Source organism: Alligator sinensis, unplaced genomic scaffold (assembly GCF_000455745.1).
Source record: "Alligator sinensis unplaced genomic scaffold, ASM45574v1 scaffold256_1, whole genome shotgun sequence".
Taxonomy (NCBI): Eukaryota; Metazoa; Chordata; order Crocodylia; family Alligatoridae; genus Alligator; species Alligator sinensis.
The window spans coordinates 1,808,923-1,824,949 of record NW_005842139.1 but is presented as its reverse complement, the minus strand read 5'-3'; the positions used below and the strand labels follow the sequence as shown (position 1 = coordinate 1,824,949).

Genomic DNA, 16,027 nt, shown 5'->3' with positions numbered 1-16,027 from the left:
AGGAAAAGATTGTTGCCCATTGCTGTGCTTCACATGGCACCTAGTGCATAACCCATTTCTAAGAATTTGGGAAGTTTATTCTAGAAATGTGCTTGAATGATGAATCCTTACCAGTTCCTTATGGCAGTTCTGAAAAGTAAATATTTGGTTTCCATTTGAAGTACATATTTATTATTGGTCTGAGATTTTTCCCTTCAATCACTTTTGTAAGATTTTGCAAATTTTCTTTAATTTTTTGCCATGCAATGCATGACAGAGTAATGATTCCATCATATTACGGGAATAAGAACCCACACAAAGTGTACATTTGTCATCTCCTGTATAAATACTATTTTTTTCTGGGAATTCTAGCTGGGTCATTTTAAAACTTGCTTGTCGTCCCCCCCACCCTCTCAAATAAAAAAAACCTCTCCCCCTTGTGAAAGTCTGTTGCCTTTAAAGCAGATGTTAATGCATTAAACTGCCTCGCAATGTAAATACACAACCGTACTCTATTGAAACTTATCTTTTCAGGAGGTGCACTCTTCTAAATAAAAGTGCCTTTTGAAGATTTCTGAAAGTACGTTAAGATTGTGGATTTGTGCTTTTTAATTTTAACGGTTAAAATGAAATTGACAATCCTCAAAGGAAATTAATCTCATACACATTATGTGCATCTTTTTTTATCCATGTTGTGCAAATTTGTTAATATGCTGTTTCTCCAAAGATTTTTGTTGCACTTTAGGCGTCTGAAACCTGATGCAGTGACTAAAAGAATATTGGGTATTTTTATGTTCACCGAAGATATCTTGTCTCTTGACAGTGACGGAATGATTTCAGTGTCTTATGGTATTGGTACACAAAGGCAATTTCATTTAAAAACAAGCTGTTTAAAATTCAGGATTCCTGTTTAAACCACTAAAAGGAAGAAAATTCATTATTAAGTCTAACATGGAGTTCTTTACTCACCCTGTTTTACTGTGTTGGGTAATGCCATTAGGTAACGCACCACATTGGATGTAGAAAAATTATCCATGCAATTTCTGAGCTGAAGCAAGTGTTTTAGAATAAAAAAATCGAACTCTGGATCTTCTTTCTTACTTCAGGCCCTTGCCTTGCAATTGAACAGGTGGACCCTTACATCTTCAACAGTCAGTGGGGATCTGTATGAGCCGAAGGGGCTGTTCACATTGATCTAATTGCAACACCATGTCATTGTTTTGCATGTTAACTCTCTAATGCTTTTTCAGTTTTTGCGTGTTAGCAAAGAATGAGAACCACAGCAAGAAACGGATTAATTTAGTGGCCTCATGATTTTTTGGGGGCGGCAGGGGGAAGATTGGTGATTTTTTTTTTTCCTTCTCCTTGAGTTTGTTAGATTGTTCTTCACTCTCTCATTTGCACTTTAACAAATTAATAGTTTACTTATCCCCTGTTATATTTTTGTGGTAGTTGAAATGCTTTATGCAAGTTGCAGTTGTCAACCACAAGGGGGCAGGAAGCACTATTCAATTATTATCTAAAAACACCATTCAGTGTTTTCAAATTAGCTTCTCGTATATTAACAAAAAGGAGTATAATGGCCAAGTTATTGTTTGATTTACAGATAATTGGCATATTGCAGGAAGGAGACTTAATTTCACCCTTTTAAATTAAACAGGGAGATTTAAAAAGACATAAAATATTCATTAATGTTCAGTGATTATAAAGCAGTGGCATATATTTATTCTACCTTTATTACTGTTTCGATGGGAAAATACTGCAAATATTTCAGAAATCGAGTTGGCCATACTGACAAGTTGAAATGTTTAAGCAGTGTTAATGCAATCTACTCACACCTTTATATCCTATGCAGAAAGATTCAAAATGACTATATCAATTATTAAAAGAAATATTTAAAATTCTAGAAATGTTCCGTCGCTTGCCACAGTTGGATGCAACTGTCTCTCCAGGGCCAGTTGTTTGGGTTGTTAAATATATTTGAATGCTGCTGACTTTAAAGGGATAAATGTGTCTCTCTTCCCCGGACTATTTTTTAAATAACAGTTTTAAAACTGTTGTGAATATTTTGCAGAGAGTTAAATCTGTCATGTTAACTGTCATCCTTTATGATTACTACTTCAGTTTTAGCTCTGTGCTTTTCTTTTAGACTGTATCTTAAAAATATCTAATAATTGGAGAATGGTTATTACAAGAATGCTTGCTATTTTACATACGTATTGCCCTACTAGAAATAATTGGGCAGATAATTTTACAATGGATGGATTTAAGCCCCCAGAGTTCAGGTCTGGAACCATATTCTCTCCCTTCTTTATATCCTGTATTTATCTCCAGCTTTTTGTACAGAAACATCTAGATGATAATTTATGGTTTTAACTGAATATGGCTGTTAGTACTGTTTAAAAACAGAATAAAAATTGGAATTGAAACTGTCTTTTTAGATGTGTGGGATTTGGGTGTGCATGTGAGAGAGAGAAAGGGGGAGGAGAGTTATTAACTCAGAAACTTAATGATACCAAGTTGGTCTAAATTGCAAATTAATTTGTCACAGGTTTCAAACATCTGTTTGTTCTTTTAAAATTGCTCTATTAAATTAGTCTTGACCAGATAGTGTATCAAGAAAACTCTTGATTGTTTTTTTTCCTCCCTATAATCTTAATTTTCATGCAGAAATTAGCAATGTTTTGCTCAGTCTATTTGGAGGCTCTAAATTCCTAATTTTTTAAATGAAAAGCCAGTGTTTTATATAGCAAACTGTTTTAGAAAGGGTGGTGAGAATTTTGTATGTCCAAGAGAAATTGTTAATTTGAGAGTTTGAACATTTTTGCATTGCTATGATAACTTGCATATGTCAGCAGCAGTTGGAAATTGAAGAGGTGTGAATATCCTTTGAATCTTGGAGCTATAAACAGGACTGTAGTTAGATGTGTGGGAATGACTAAGAATGGACTAATTATTGTAAGACATTACTGTGTTCAACATAGCTTGTTTTAGTGTCCATCCCCTTGAGCCTATTTTCTTTTTATTTGGGAAAAAAAGCTGCTTAATTCACTTTTCCAAACATTTAAGCTGATCTTTCCCTGTATATCTTCATTAATGGGCATGCTGTTCAAGGGAGAGGAAAGGGTTTTTTTTTATTTCTTTAGGAAAGGAGAGAGGTTGAAAACTTGTTCTAAAAAGCGACTTTGTACTCTCATCCCAATGAGGAACAGCCTAGCTAGGGTTAATAAATGAATGCTGCCTTAATTATTGTGACAAACTTTCTGATTCTGGTACTGTTTCTGTCACAAACAATAAAATACACATGTGTTCAATGTAGTTTAAGTTCAGCTGAATAGAAAAATAACTTATTCATAACATTTTAACTATCCTGAGGCTTGCATTAAAAAGTATAACCGTTCCTATTTACCTATCGTATAGACTGTATTTGGCTTTGAAAGACTTGTTTGAGATTCCTTGTGTGCAAGGCGAGGGAAGAAGCACCCAGTGTACACAAGCTGCAGCTGTTAAAGGGTGAAAAAAGTAAAATGTGCAGAAACCTAAAGTCTTCCTGAAAATGGATCTGTTCTTTTGCTTTTCTGCTACTGGAAATGCCAGGCAAAACATATGTACCAGGCATTTTGATTCCTGGTAGAACATGAGATATACACATAGAATGCAAAGAGGTAACTATCTTCCCAAACTGAAGCTGCCTTTGCAGAGCTGTAGCTGCCCCTTCATCAAGTCCTTTGGCCAGCAGGCTAATGTGAGTGAAGAGAGCTGGTTAGTGTTTTTAGCACCTGTGATAAGGTAGCCTTTTTTTTTGGTTCCCAATGATTTAATGTTTAAGGTAGCATATGGGAAGGTGCGGAGGTAAGACTTATTATATGGAGTTTTGATGGCATAGTATATGCTATAGTCATCATAAGCCATCCCTGGTAGTCCCACACTATTGTTTCTAATCTTAATTGCATACTAGCAGTGTTTCAGGTTTATTAATTTAAACTAGTATAGGTAATATACAGAGGATCTGGAACACAATTTTCTATACAGTTGTTGCATTATATAACTTATCATCCACCACTTGAGCCCTTTTTGAATGGATAGACTACAATTAGATTTATCATAGTTATTAATATTTTAACATGTATACACTGTCATTGGTATTGTCATATTTTTCTGTAGTACACTTTGTTTTCATGTTTTGGTAGGTAGGTTTTATGGCTAAAAATATAATTGTATTCAGAGTGAGCCACTTACATAGTTTAAAGACTACGTTGTGTCCCATTTCTTTTTTAATTTTGGTAAATGGATGGATAGATGGATGTCATTTAGGCATTAAAAATATACATAAAATATACAGAGAGACCTCGTATAAGAGATCTAGCTAACGGTAAGAAATAAATGTAGGCATACAAGTGGATTCTATTTTGCGTGCAGAAAAGCACTTCAGAATATTTTTTTTTTTGTCTGATATTTGAGTATCAATGATTTGAAAATTATTTTATAAAAACAAGTGTTGTGGAGTAAGTGTGCTTCATAGCAAGGGTCAGAAATTGGCCTGTAAAACATGAAGTACGTAAGTAGTTATATTGATCATTTCATTATCAGGGTTAAATAATTACAGTGCAATAAGTTAGCCCAAGATTGAGTCAAATGTCAAAATGTCAGAATACTTGTTTGATATGTTACATCTATTGCAAATTAATTTTATTGATGTGAAATTCTTAATGAGTGCTTTATAAATAGTTGTTATATTTTTATGATATAAAATAGATCAGGAATAAATTTTCAGCTTTCAGTAAACGTTGAAGAATGCACATAATTCCGCGCTTTTGGGGCTGGTCAGTGATTTATTATCTGAGAAATTAAAGAGGTGTTATAATATTGAATTAAGTGACCATTAAGTACTGGTTAAAACTGAGTTTTGGGTTTGTTTTTTTTAATAAATGTGATCTCTAACAGCTAGATTTAATATAGTCTAGCGCACACTTCTCAAGCATCCCTCTCTGTAGCATTCTGTTGTCCTATAATAATAAACAAGTGTTATGTAGCAAGTTAATGTTTTTGACCTTTTAAGACATACTTAAAGCCATAATTAGATGTTGACAAGTACAATAACGATTTTTTTCTCAAGCTAAAAGTCACGAATTTGATGCTTAAGATTTTTGTTATGGAAAATCTCAATTTGTTTCCCCTAAAGTATTCCTGCTTCCTCATTAACTTTTGAGAAATAACAGCATATTTGTTAAACCAGGCTGCATCAGCTGAATAAATTGGTGATAATCTTTTTGTAAAATGGTCACATGTTACACATGTGAAAAAAGAGCCCCTTAGGAAATGAGAAGGGAAAAAATATCCACCATGTACCTGTTTGGAATGACAGCTTTCTTAGGAATTTAAAATATTATAATAATTGCTTTTGGAAATAGTTCTTTTTTTAAGAGATGGTATAAGCAAATCTATACAGTCATTATTTCTTTTCTTTCTTGAGTAACAGAAACAGCGTATGAGATAAAGGGCATTATTTTACTTCTCTACTAATTATGAAACGCAATGTATTCCTGACAGAATATGTTTCATAATCTCTAATTCGTGTTTTAGTGGTTTAGAAGTGCGTAGCACTAAAGAAACCATTTTCAGTTATCAGAAACTAATAAACATGGACATTTTTATATGCAAGAAAAGGCAGAGAGTAAATAATTGCACTGGTGACCAATACTGTAATAATCCTGTTTTACAATATGCACTTGACAGGTTGTAATAGTGCTAATTGAAGAGACTAATTCACACTTGCTTCATTCTATTCAAAGGCAAAATCAGCAGCTTGTTTTGCTTTTGACCAGATGGTCCTGATGAACACCTACTGTGCACTTTAAGTGCTTTACTAGAATTACAAAGGCTGGGGGCTGCGTCCGACTCAAAATGATTTGAGGGGAGAAAAAAAACTCAGTGCTCAATGGATTTGGTGCAACTAAATTAATTCTAGTGGACCCATTACACATTGAGCCCCCTTTTCAAAGTGCTGAGCCTCCTCGTTTGTTCTGTAGCAATGAGAAAGTGAAAGGCAGATTACTGCAAACAGAAATAAAAAAAGTGCTATGAAAGGGAGAAAAGAGGCCTTGAAGCCTTTTCATATCATTTGGGTTTTTCAAGTGCGTTATTTTTGGGGAGGGTGGATGTATGAAAAGCCAATTGGAGGTTTTTTTTGTTTTAAAGTGCGCTATTTAAGTACTATGAATATAAAAGCAAGAGCAACAGTTGACTGAGTTTACTGTGGTAAAGCTTTGTGTCCAAGGATGAATCAAATTCATTATAGTCAATGCTTTGTATTTTCATATGAATGTAGGGTTAGTTTCACAAGACTGTGTCTGTTTAGGATAATTATAATTTAATATTTTCCTTTCATAAAGTTATCACTGTAGATGTCTAAAATTCATTGAAAGCAGGAGATTTTTGTGTTTTTAATATTGTCTTAGAAGTACACTAAGAGTTTAAAACTCCAAAGGAAGCTGTTTAAATTTCAAAGGAAGGAGAGGCTTGTTCCAATAGCATTGAAGCACAGATTATTATAACTAATTAGAAGTCACATCTGTTAGCTTTTGATTTGTGAACACTTGTAGTTTGTGGATGTGTGTCTCTCTGTCTGTGTGTCTATCTATACCCCATAAATGGGGACTTGAACTGAGAGAAACCTTTAAAGGTTAAAAGGTCCGTTTATTTGAATTTGAAAGTAATAAAGAATCATTTTTTATAATTCTGGTTATGGGCCCTATTCTGCCAATGCTCAGTCATGTGAGTTGTCTTTTACCCTTAGAAGTAAGTAATCATGTGGAAGTGAATGGGTTTACTCATGTGATTTAAGGAAATTTATTCTTAAAGGCTCTTTGGATCAGGCCCTAATTTAGCAAACCGAGTTGTTGAAAACTGTGTAATTCAACAAAATAACTCAGTATTGTAATTTTCTCGTATGGGTATTTGCAATAGTCTACTTTGAAAGAGCTAAAGAGAGTTTGGGTAGTGCTGCTGGCCATTAAAAAGGTTTTAGCATGAAATGATAAGTGAATGTAAGAAGCTAGAGTTTATGAACATAAGAAGCAGCTGCATTCCCAGCGCTTGTGCCCTTCAGAATAGCAAAGTAATATGCAGCACCTGAAACAGTTCTGCCCTGCAAGATATCTATGTTAATCACAAACCCCAAATTAAGTGCTAGTGGATTAAGTGTTTTTTTTAGTTTGTTACCTCTGTGTGTATTGTGGTCTGTAGTTTAACCATACTCTATCATTTCTCTATATTAGCTACAATATAATAATTTTATGTTTTTATAATTTATAAATACATTTAAGAAAACAAATTGCTATCTTGTCTCCATATTATTACATTTTATTTCTGCAGATTATAACAGCGTAAGCTAATGTTGTCTTGTTCTCTCATCAAACAAGCCAATTATACTTATAAATAGTGAGGTGCTAATGAACTGTTGTTCTGGAAAAGTTTTTTTTTTTTTTTTAATTTAAGAAAGGAAACATTCACAATTTTTGAGTGAGTGTTTTGTAAGAAAGTATTTTAAAATATTGTAGCTGTGTAAAACATCCTCCTGGTGCTTTGACAGTTAAATATGCAATAAAAGCTAGCATCAAAGAAAAATCTCCAGTTAATGTGGAACAGAATTGGGTTGATGACACTGCAAATTGCATATTTAGTGGGAACTGATGGTTCATTTCCATTCACCGAGTTATAGAAGCTTTTTCAATAATGAAAGACCGTTTTTATGTCTATATTAAAAAATTGTCCATTGATTGCATAGAAATGTTCTGGTAAACTTAGAATAGTGTAGCTTTTTGGAGGATTACAGGTGTGAGCGGGCAGTTATTTCACATATTTTTATAATACATATTACTTGACGCATGCCATTGCAATGTCCTATGGTGTCTTTATTAATAAACTAGTATGATTATTATATAATTAGAACGTCTGTGATTATTATAAAAATGTATTCAGTTTTAAACTGCGAATTAATATGTAGTAAATAGAGACAAAATGCTGTAAAACCTAATAATTTGTGGTGATTTATATTGATTATATTCAGTGCTAAAATTTTTGCTACAGCTTTAGTAAAATCACTCAATAATTTTCTTTAAAATATTCTGCATTCCTATTTTTGTTTCAAGCAGCATATAAAATGTTGATGTAAAAAGTTATTGCTTTGTAAATATATCCAGAATCATGGGTATAAATTAAAAAACCCTGAAGTCATTTAAGGGATAAAATCGCCTCATAATCACCCTCAATAAATCCCTGTTACTGTTTTTAAAAAGGGTTGTAAAAGCTCTCAGCAAACATTTGCAATAAGTGGCAAAATTTATGCCTTGCTTTGTAGTAGTTGCGTGACTAGACAGAAGGGTACAGGATTGTTTTAAGGTTTTTACAGCTGCAAGGAAAAAGCATCTGTTCCTAGAAAAGCCGGCATTGTTTAATTTTGACACTGACTTTTCCATGCTGCTTGTACCAGGCTCTGGATTAGATGCCACCAGGATGAAATTTGTTTTAAGTTGCTCCCAAATACAGCTGTCCCCTTGCATGGCCCTGTAGCTTAAGCAAAGTAGCTACAGCCAAAACAAGCATTTTTTCCAGGGTTATCTCAGCAGACTGGAGAAACTCAAAGCAGGAATTTTGTTAATATTGCATCTTGTGAATACAGTAGCTAAAGCACTAATTTTTAAACTTTTAATTCAGCAGGAATATTCTTTTATTTTTTTTCTGACAATTAAATGCTACTTTTGGTCATGACTTAAACCGTGTAAAGAGAGGATTTTCTACATACTTTGTTAAAAGCAGTCCTTGCTGAATCAAACTCTACATTGCAGTTGGATAGTTGCTGTGCGACTAGATTATATGGATTATGTATATGTGCAGTCAAACTAAATGACTTGCAAAACTTGACATTTTTGAAGAAAAATTATTGTTCTTTTAAAGTTTCAAGTGAATTAAAAATGAAAGAGCACTTCATTTTCTGTTTCCCAGAGTTGTGTGAATTTCTATCCAGCTGGTCTAAAATGATTGATACAAAGCCAAATTTGTGACTGCCTGCATTATAAAGTCTGTAATTTGCTAATGAATTACGATAATAATCTTTCATCATACATGAAAGATTAAGCCAAACAATTTGCTAACTATATATTTTGATCACAGTTTTTTGGATTTGAACCAAGCTTTACACCTACTTTAAAATACATTTTGTGGAAAATAATCCAAGGGACAGATGTTCTTGAGGGACTTGGACAGTAGTAATGTCACAAGATAAATAGGGGTGATAGTGGACAGCAGATTTGATAAGAGCTTGCCATGTAAAGCAGCTTATAAATATGCAAGCCAAATAAAACCCGCCCAGGTTTTCATTGCAGATGCACCACATCATAGAGCATGAGGAAATGTTTCTCTCTGTAGGTTTGGTGAACCAGCACCTGATATAATATGCTTACTTTTTGTTCATCTACCATAGCATATAATTCCAACCCCTTTTGAACTTGCTTCAGGGCTGTACAATAGTAAGGGCATGAGAGCATGCTGTCCTGATGCAAAGGAAGAGTAGGAAGCTTAGCAAGAGACCTGCTTGGCCAAATTATGAGCTTTTCTATTACTTTAAAAAGAAGTCTTGTGAGAAGTGCAAACTTAGCCATAGGATGAGCATGGAGGGACAGAATTAGGAGGCCGAAGGTACAGATTCAGATGCAGGTGGTAAGGGACACACAAGGCAATAAAAAAGCATTCCATGAACACGTGAGGAGGAGGAAGACAAAAGATGGCGTGGGTCTCGTATGCAAAGGGACATTGGACATCATGGACAGCGTGAAGAACACTTCAATTTTTACTTCAGTCTTTACAGAAATTGCAACTGTCAGATGATCTCCTCATTCAGCAGCAAGGGCAGGGGGCAGTTATTCAACCTAGAGAAGGAAAAGAAAAAATTAGAGATTCTTTGGATAAATTAGATTTTATTTTTTCAAATCAGCCGGGCCTGATGAATCCTAGAGCACCCACAAAATTGGGTAGAGTAATTTGTGCCAAAAAAGGTTAAGTGGGCTGAGTTCCAGCCTGCAGTTCTTGTGGGGAGAGGGATTGCTTCGCAGGGCTGTGTGTGAGCACCCTTTGCTGTAACTACTTCCGTACATTGGACGTCCTAGATGTCCTTTTCACCCCAGGGGAAAATGGCAATTTGGCCCTGGCAACAGGACATGGAGACTGCTGCTTGATTGGTTCCACATGACATTATGTTGAAGTTGATTTAGTGAGTGTTAATCTCCGAGGTGACTGCTATAGTTTTGCTAACTGTTTTGTTGTGAGTGTGGCTGTGAGGAGAAAGAGGGAGAGTCTGAGAGAGCAAGGACTAGTCCCAAGGAAAATGGAGTGGAGTCCAAGGGAGGACAGGCAAGTACAGTGGCACAGCAAAGACCATTTGGAGTGGAGCAGTCTGCTGTGCTGGTCGGGACATCAGCACTCTGACCTCCTCTTCCCTCCTCTTTGAAGAAGAAACATCTCCTTTTCTGGGAGCTGACCAAAATAAGGAGCTCTCCAAAGTGGGAGTGATACAGAGCCAGGGCCTCAAAGCCAGAGGTTTTGCCCCTGTGAAGCCACGTTAGGGCTGGTTTCAGGGGCGTCCTTCAGGAAAGGAGACTCCTCCTTGAGAAGACCCAAGGTGAAGCTTCCCCTTGAAAGCAGCATGAGCCGTGACAGATTTTGAAAGCTTTGGCTGTTATCTGTAAGAACCCGTGCAAATTAGGTGAGGTCCCAGAAGACTGGAAAAGGACAAACATTGTGCCGACCTGTAAAACAGGGGAAAAGGAGGGCCCAGGGAATTTGACTGGTCAGTGTAATTTCAATTCCTGGAAAGATATATAGGAGCATATAAACAATCAATCAAGTCTAAACACCCAAAGAGTAACAAGATGACCAGTAACAGCCAACGTGAATTTGTCAAGAGCAAACCATGCCTAACCAACTTGAATTTCAAGGTGACAGGCCCTGTGATTTGGAGGGGGAACAGAGTACATGATATTCCTTAACTTCAGCAAGGCTTTTGACACTGCCTTCCCTGAAATTCTGGTAAGAAAGTTAAGAAAATTCAAGCTAAGTGAAATGATTATGAGGTTGGTGCATAACTGGTTGGAAAATAGTGCTCAAAGAGTAGTCATTAATCACTCTGTATCAAACTGAGAGGAGATATCAAATGGAGTTTTCCCTTGGTTTGTCCCAGGCCCCATACTGTTTAGTATCTTTTTATAATGACTTGGATGGAATTGAGTGTACACTTGACTTTGCAGATGACAGCTAGCCATGTGAAATAGCAGTCATTTTAAGTAAAAGAGTATAAATCAAAATGATCCTGATAAACTGGAAAAATGGTATTAAAAAGAATGCAGTCTATTTAGGACAAGTGCAAAGAACTGTAGGAAGAAATGATCAAATGCACAAATACAAAATGAGGACTAAGCTGTAGTACAACAGAAGAAGACATGAAGGTTATAGTAGCCTCATTGGCTACTATTCAGTTTGTGATCTAATGTACTTGGGACACACTAACAAGCGTGTCATATGCAAATCATGGGAAGGGATTCTTCTACTCTGCTCAGCCTGCTAAGGCCTTATCTTGGAGTGCTGGGTCCAGATCTGGTTATCACACTTCAAATTTAGTCGAATTGGAGAGTCCAAAGAAGAGCAACAAAGACATTAGAGGAGTGGAATATATCACATATACAGAAAGACTGGAAGCATTAGAATGATTTAATCTGTAGAAAAGACAACGGAACTGGTATTTGATAAATCTTCAAATATAAAAAGAATTGTAACATTGTTATGAAGACAATGGTGATCAATTGTTGTCTGTGTCCACAAGAAACAAGTAGTAACAGACATAAATTATAACAAGGGGGATTTAGATGAGATGTGAGAGAGAACTTTTTAATTGTGAAGGTGGATAAGCCCTGTCGCAATCAGTGAGGCTGTGGACTGGAAGTTTTTAAGCACAGATCAGACAAACATTTGTCTGTTTTACACTGGGATCTGATGCTGCCTTGAACCAGAGAGTTGGACTTAGATGAACTCTTGGGATCCCTTCTGGCCAGATTTTTCTATGGGAAATAGACTGGAATGATTTCTCAAGTTAAATCTGCTTCAGGTATATAGAAAACAGGCTAATTGGAAAAAAGGCAGGGTAGAAGGGTCTTTCTGTAGTCTTTAAGGTGCCACCCTGCCCTGCTTTCTGCCTGACTTCAGACTAATGCATATAACAGACTAATTGGAGAAACGCTAGACAAAGTCCTGTCTGAGAATTAGCAAACAAAGACTTACTTTGGTCTAATTGTTCCAGAAAGAATGCAAGCGTAGTGCTGCAGACATAAATGAAACTTACGGGTTTTTAATCATCTTTAGAGAGAAGCATCCTGGGCATAGTAATCAAGGGTATTCTACAGTGCTGCGGCACTCACTCCTTTCATCCAGATTACTTTCTTCCATTGTGGAGAGTAGCTCAGGAAAGATAGATTTATTATCCAGTACAACAGGTATATCTTTGCTTTACATATGAGTCGCAGCGTTTTCTGCAAGCAAACTTCTCTTGGGCTTGGTGTCACCCAGGTATTGGTGATTCTGGGTCTTGTTCAGAGGAGAGAAGAAACGCTTTTATCTGTTTCTCAACACACTGTTTCTTACGATATGGGTGAAATCATTGCTTTTGTTTCAGGTAGCTAGTTGACACTGTTAAGCTTCTTCAAGGAACCAGGTAACAGGTATAGTAGGAGCATTCACTCCAAATTACAGGTGAATGCAAAGCATATGTAGACAAGAGGGATTTTAATGACTATTGTTATGTGAAATTTGGTGTTGTGACAAGCAGAAAAGAGCAGTGAAGCAGAGAGAAGAAGAAAGAGCAGAAGAACAGAGACGCAACAAGAAGCAGAAATATGTCTTTGATAAAAATTGAGAAGGAGCTTTGAGGTAGGTGCTTTTAGAACGGAGAGCAAAGGCACTGGCTGCCTACAGATGTTCGTTTCTCCTGGAAGTAATTTCACAGGTGAGCTCTCTTACCAGAGGGCACTACAGGCCTGCTCCCAGGGCCACCCGTGCCCTTAAGGAGCACATTAATTGATACCTTGCCTTCTCCCCTGCCTGGGAAGGGGGCAGACTGTCAAGTGGCAGCTGTTGAAAAGTGGCAGCTGCCAGAGACAGCGGGGGTAGGTTCTTGCCCCAGGAGACTGATTTCCCCCATCCCACCAATCAGCTAATTGGTGGGGGGAAGGGGGCAGGATGGAGAAGGGGAGGACATTCTTCCTTAGTGGGAGTCCTCCTAGTTCTACCCCACAGACAAATAGCCTCCACTCCTTGCACTCCTTTGGACTGACCTAGAACAGTGCAGGGCGAAGTGGAGGCCTTTCATTGTGGTACCAAGGCTTACCCGGCGCTGTTCTGGGTCAGCTGGGCAGCACGGGCAGCCAGGGAAAAGCTGGAGTGACTGGGAGCTGAGAACTGGGCTACAGAAAGCCTCTACACACCTGGTCCCCAGCCTCTCTGGCTTTCTCTTGCTCCCTGCCTCTTAACTGAGCCTTGGTGGCAGCAGTTTAAAAGCTGGAGGGGCTGGGAGTGGGCTTATGGAGGCTTTCCCCAGTCTGGGTTCTGGCATCCCGTTGGCATCCAGCTGAGCAGCACGGTGGCAGTTGAAAAACTTTCAGCCCCCTTCCCTTTCCTGAAACCATTCAGTGCCTGGTATGAGGAAGAAGTAGAGAGTGGCGGCAGCTGTTCCCTTCACTTCCTAGTCTACTGGATGGGGGGAGCAGTTGCTCCTACATGCCGTCTTGAGACTAGGGTGACCCTAATATTGGGAAGGCAGGGAGCCTTTCCCCAGCTGTTCCCAGGAGGAATTAAGCTGGGGAAAGTGTATAGATGTTCAGTCTCCTGGGAGAAACTCTTCCAGAAGCCATTTAACCCTGGTTATTTTTTGTCTGGAGTGGCCAGGCCATTTTTGTTCCCGGAGAAAAAGATTGAACACTTGTACACTTTGATTTCTACTGGGAGAATATTGGTTCCCTGATAGAAACTGAACTTCTCTACTTGGCCACTGTCTCTTGTTGGTGGATTTCTGCCGGAGTCCGGGAAACAGGACTTTTTGCACAGATGACTGTGTAAAAAAACCCATTTCTCTCATAAAAGTATCATCAATTTTTCTCTTAATGAAAATGTTGCTAACTGCTTGGTTGAAGAGCTATAATATTTGACTCAGTAATCCCAATTGGAAGAAAGTGGAGGGAGTCCTAATGACAAAAATAATTATTTCATGCCCATCATGGCATTGAAATAGAGTCAATTGATACTAGTTTATTTTGTGGCTGAGAATATGCACACACGTTGGTCTCCCGTGAGAGCTCTTATGACTACATGGGCAATAAATGGAGCAATACTGGTATCTGTACAGGATGTTAGCCATGTTGCTGCTCTACATCAGCATTATGCAGTAGCCTGGGGTATCTAGGAGGGATTCCTCTCATATCTCTTCTTTTTTCAGTTGCTTGCTACACCTCAAAAGAGCTCCAACCCCCTGTGTTATTGAAAAGGCATAATATATGTTCTTGCAGTATAGAGAAGACTCTTATAGTAGAACCCAGATTTTTTCATATCTGGGTCTTTCTCAACACTCTTCCTTCACAGCATGTTGCCAAATTAAGAGCGAACCACTCAGCTGCTTGCTGTACCTTTTACTTGAAAAGGTACTAAGTCTCCCGCTAGCTGGGGGACAGCTGTAGTCTTGCTCAGCTCATTGGAAAAACAGCACCTTTGGAAATAAAAACTGTAACAGAGAGCTTACATGTTTCTGTGGTCACACCCAGATCTTTGTTCCAGCTATATGTTCTTCCAGCTAGTTTTAAAAGGTCTCATTCAAATCGAGCAAATCCTAACTTTCTGCAGGAAGGCTTAAGAATGGGTATGGAATCAAATAGCTGCATTTCAATTTATTATTCCTAATTCACCATGGAAGAAAATTTCAGCCTATACTGACCTAATAGAAGCTGTTCATATTTTTCATCATAAACTCATAGGATCTCCAACCTTGAGATCTTAGCGTGGTCCTGTCAGTCTCAACTCTTCCATTGTTTGAACCATCAAAAGATTAGTCCTTAATACCTCTCTCTCCAGCATGAAAGGTGTCTGAACTCCTCTGTGGCTATCTTTATATCGCTTCTATCCTATGCATGTTTCCTCTGACCTGCCATGTGTTCACTCAGGTCTGTGAACAGAAAATAGTTTTGCTCAAGGTCTAGCTTTGTTCGGTTAGTGCACCATGTCTGTCTCTCTCCCTCTTTCGATTTATAGAGATATAGATAGATCTATATAAGGGATATAGATCTCTCTCTCTCTCTCTCTCTCTCTCTCTCTCTCTCTCTCTCGATATATAGATATATCTATATAGATATATATACATACAAGATATAGAGTCTCTCTATATATCTCTCTCTACTTCATATATATCTATATCAGAAATAGCCCAGGATCTTCCATGAGTGGAGACAAGATTCTTTCAGTACCTTACAGTACGTAAAAAGAGCTGATCAGATTTGGAAATGTCATTACCAGACCCTTGTCTCAAAAATTGGGACAGTTTGCTGCGGTGGTTGAAGCTTTAATTATCTTTCTTGTCTCCCAGTTTTGAACTTTTACAACGAGTTCCCAGAACCCTGAAATAATTTTTTTTTTTTTTTTTTTTTTTTTTTATGGCAGGTATAAGTAAAAGTTTTGTCTCCTGTAGATAGCAAGGCTTCTGTTACAAATTATGCAGAATTTCTAGGAGTGGTTAAATAGAAACCTAACAATCATGAATAAATTATGAGTACTGCCCGAATAAATTCTTAGACTTCCTAAGCAGAATTTAGTCTTCCAGCATTCCTCAGTTTGATAAAGGGTAATACATCCCACCAAGATGCATGAAGGGAAACTGGAGAACCAGAAACATGCTCTTTTTCCAAGGGAATTGCAGCAATAAGTGATTATAATGCACAAAACTCTAGTTTGAGAACTTTAGGGA

General features: G+C 37.3%; 1 protein-coding gene across 1 annotated transcript in view; it reads left to right on the top strand.

Annotated features, from left to right (window-relative positions):
- FAF1 (Fas associated factor 1) overlaps positions 1 to 16,027 on the top strand; it is a 258,161-nt gene that overhangs the window by 75,032 nt on the left and 167,102 nt on the right. The window lies entirely within an intron of this gene.